Genomic DNA, 4172 nt, shown 5'->3' with positions numbered 1-4172 from the left:
ACACGTTGATACCAAACAACCTTTTACAACACCCCCTGTCTGGTTGACCCCAAAAATGGGGGTTTGCCCCCTGGGTATAGAATTTACAAAAAGTATATCAAAAATGTTCGTAAAGAAAATTTCCATAAAAAGAAGTGTTTTTCGCAATGTGATAACATATGTATTTTTCTTCCTGTAAAAAAATGCTTTTTCTCATCTATGGAATTGGGCATATTTAGGTACCATGCCAAATGAGTAATAATATTTTGATTTTTTTACTAATAGATAGCCTCATGGGAAGATGTGAAGAGGTTCTATCATGCTGACAACAGCTTGCCGGTGAAGCTAGCACCGAAAATCACTGCAAAACATATATATCTGCCACCATTTTCACCGATGAGGGTAAGAAAATTCCATAAGTGCATAATTTCATGTCTCAACGAGAAATGAGAAATCATCAGTGTTTTTAAGGAGCCACAGAGACAACTAGTACGTATACCTGGGGAAGAAATGAAGTTTAAAAGTTTTATAACCATTAAATTTAGTTTATTTTTAAAATTTGTAATCCTGGATCTTATCGCACGCAGCATGCTCATACTGTTTACCGTTTATGCAGATGAATATCCTAGTATGTGTAAATACAATTTAGATTTTCTAATTGTTTTGCAGGTCAGTCTTGCAGCACAGGTCTGCTCTCACAGTGTATGCTGCGATGCACATTCTGGCATCCATTGGGAGACTCGGGAGCCAAGCACACATGACAGCGGATTTCCTAAAACTAGTCAATGATGTGTTTGACCTTCTCAATGTGAGGGCATATGGAAAGACTGCTGCACCATTCATGGAACACAGTGACAAGCAGCTGAACACCCTACTGGATCTGAAAGCTCAGGCTGAGAAATGGCACATGATGGTGAAGGGGAAGAAGTACAGACCACCTTCATTTGATGGTCTCATTCAAGACATCAATGTTGTCATATCAATACATGAGGATTTGGTGGTGAAAGGGCCTTTGGAGTTTTTGCTTACTGGGCGCCTGAACCAAGACTGCATAGAAAACGTTTTTTCCCAGATAAGAGCGAAAGGAGGACACAGGTTTAACCCATCTGCACGAGAGTTCCGCTTTGCCTACAGAAACCTGGCGACAAATTTTATATTGGCGAGCCTTCCATCTAAACTGTGTCTATGACAACGACATAATGCTCAGCAGTTTGAGGCATCTATCCAGTGAAGCATGTAGCATGCATGAAGACCACTCACAGGAACCAGCACCAAAACGCCCTAGGACAAAACCCGAGCAGTCGTCTGTTGCACAGAAAGACCTCGAGGTTATTGCAACTGCGGACTTTGAAACTCCTGCAGAAGTGACCAATGTTCTTGCGTACATAGGGGGCTATCTAGTGCACAAAATTCAAGAGGTTTGAATTTTTCTGTGAGGATTGTCTGAGGATTTTGCTGACAACAGAGGATGACGTAGTAGAGGATGGACAACTGTACGTGCATCTAAAGGCTTACAGTCACAAGAAAGGTGCATTTGGAGCATTGAATGCACCATCAAGAGATTTTATGCGCATCCTGAAGCAGGTCGAGAACACTTTTCAGCAAAACATTGGAGATCTGCTTGCTAGCACTAGCCTGTTGAAAGAGCTTGAACAATATGTCTGCAACCGTGTCGCGCTGTCCACATTGGAAGTGTTATCTATGCACACACACATTGTGAAAACACTTGTTATCATGTACCTCAGATGCCGCCTTCATTACTACTTTAAGTATGAAACAAGGCGACTTCTACAGGAGAAAAGCAAGCGTAATCGAAAGGCTCAGGCCGTTTTGCATGTGTGAAACATTAAATCAACTGGTGAATGTTTAGCTCATCTGGCATAGTCAGATGCAGCTTGTAGAATCGCATGATTGTCCGTCCGTCCGAGCGTCCGTCCGTCAACAGTTGGGCACAAATCTAAACCGCTCGTCGTACAGTCACGATATTCGGGACGTGGGGGGGTAATCCGAAAACGAGTTGGGATGTCGAAGCTGGGGGTCAAAGGTCAAGAGGTGTAAAAGAAGGGGGAACATTCCCACCTTAACTTAAGGTATAGGGAGGAAATGCAGAATTGTGGCACAAATCTCAACGGCTCGACCTAGGCTCGTGATAGTCGGTGTATAGCATCATGTGTCGAAATTGGAGGTCACATGTCAAAGGTCAATGGGGCATACTCGTAAGGTAGTATGATTATGCATGACACGAAGTATTTGCTATTCTAGTACTGGAGAAATTAGCGTGTAGATGCACATAGTGCGGCTTTAAAGTTAGGTTGTGTTACAGTATGGACTGCAGCAGCCAACATTGTTCGAGAGTGTTCGCTGGTCGCTATTTGTTGATCTTGACTATGTAGTAAAATATTGTAAATAATTGATAAAATTGTGCTTATTACTGTGCTTTCATTAAAGTTAGGTTGTGTTACAGTATGGACTGCAGCAGCCAGCATTGTTCGAGTGTGTTCGCTGGTCGCTATTTGTTGATCTTCACTATGTAGTAATATATTGTAAATAATTGATGAATAATTGTGCTTGTTACTCTGCTTTCACTAAAGTTAGGTTGTGTTACAGAATTGAGACTAAGAATTCTGTCAATACCAGCATTTAATATCGTATTTAAACGTGCATGAACGTTAAATAAAAGACATTTTAGTTTAGTCTTTATTTCATAATTTTCTTGTTAGTGTTTTTTTGTGTTAATCTTAGATGACCAGCAATATTAAGTTGTTTAAAACTGATAGTGGGCGCACATATACTGTTGCTCAATATGTTGACTTCAACCGCGTATATTATCCGTTTATCAACAGTGTCACGTCGTCGATCTCCACCGGACATGCCAAGCGACTGAGGGTCAACCACGGCTGCTAATGACTCGTGCTGTGGACGGAGCATTCCCAAGTCCCGAGGTGTTTAGCAACCAAGCCTACACCAACCCAAACTCCAGCGACAAGTTTCTCCGGACACCGTGCGTCGTTGGGAATGCCGCGAGAACTGTTAGTGTTACACTTTTATGTTTTATGCATTTTGGCAGTGATACCGCTCTTGTATGTGAAACAGTTCCGAGCCTCCAGCCTTTGGTAAAGTAATTATTACGAGAGTTTTCCAGTGTTTTCATCACTTTCATGATACCTACCGTTATTGCTTGAGTAGGCAACTCATCTAGAGTAACGATAAAATGTCTAGAACCTTCGTATTCACTAAAAACATGCAATTTTCGAACTAGTTTGTTAAACAATCGTGTGCTGTAATGTTGAAGCCGGTAGTCTTGGACTAGCTAGTAACGCCGCCTATCCGCCATAGACATAGTACAGTCTCTCTCAAATGCAGTTGTTTTCAATTTATCACCGACAATTTACAAGATTACCAATTCTGCCATTATCGCGACACGATAAAATGCATTGCTGTTACGATTTGTTCATATCCAATTTTCTGTGCTATAAGCCTATAACTGCATAAAATCTTAGTGTTTTTAATGCTGGTGAAATCAGTGATATATCCACTGTGAGGTGAGACAATATTTCGCTATAATTTTATGGGTTGAAGGTTTCTGAGCAAAACTCGTAATAACGGCTTTAAGTGAAATTGTACGTATTGCTCGGTTATTGCGTGCTTTAAGCCGGCTCTTTACTGTGTCACGTTCTTATTGTGTTATGAATCTACCTATCGTATACAGCCGATCCGCGTATATATGTAAGTGTATTAGTCTGACGCTATTCTTTGATTAAACGCATTGGTTGAATGGCCGATGCATAAAGTAATTCATCTCCGTTGTTGATCTATGTCTTCCTCGTTCGCACCACACACCACGCGGCGGTTCAGCCAAATTCACAATCCAGCGATCGTATCTTAGTCTAAGATGTAATAGACCGTACCTCCAAGAAAAGGTCATACATCAAGATGTGTATATTGACGTTATAGTCACACAGCCTGGTCGCCAGTGGTCGGGCTACTTAGACCAGTGGTAACAACCGGAGTGGTTATTGCGACATAACACAAGGGCGATCATTCTATCTCTATCTGTAGTACATCTATTATTAATGAGTATGTTAATTATTAATTTATATCTATTGTCGTTTATGTAGACTTCCTTTTACTTTTAGTCCCAGGACAGCAGATAAGGTCTATGTCCCCCTGACCTCTATTTGACCTGGCTCGTT

The 4172-nt window shown here is 41.2% G+C and overlaps 1 long non-coding RNA gene across 1 annotated transcript in view; it reads left to right on the top strand.

Moving 5' to 3' along the window:
* LOC106818307 overlaps positions 1 to 3375 on the top strand; it is a 12361-nt gene extending 8986 nt beyond the window's left edge. The window contains exon 3 of the long non-coding RNA XR_001395188.1: positions 2823 to 3375. This is a non-coding gene — a long non-coding RNA (uncharacterized LOC106818307). The remainder of the gene's footprint in view (positions 1 to 2822) is intronic.
* The last annotated feature ends 797 nt before the right edge of the window (positions 3376 to 4172 follow it).

This window comes from Priapulus caudatus, unplaced genomic scaffold, assembly GCF_000485595.1.
Source record: "Priapulus caudatus unplaced genomic scaffold, Priapulus_caudatus-5.0.1 Scaffold2154, whole genome shotgun sequence".
Lineage (NCBI taxonomy): Eukaryota > Metazoa > Priapulida > Priapulimorpha > Priapulimorphida > Priapulidae > Priapulus > Priapulus caudatus.
Note: the sequence above shows the minus strand (reverse complement) of the source record. Positions and strands in the feature narration are given on the sequence as shown.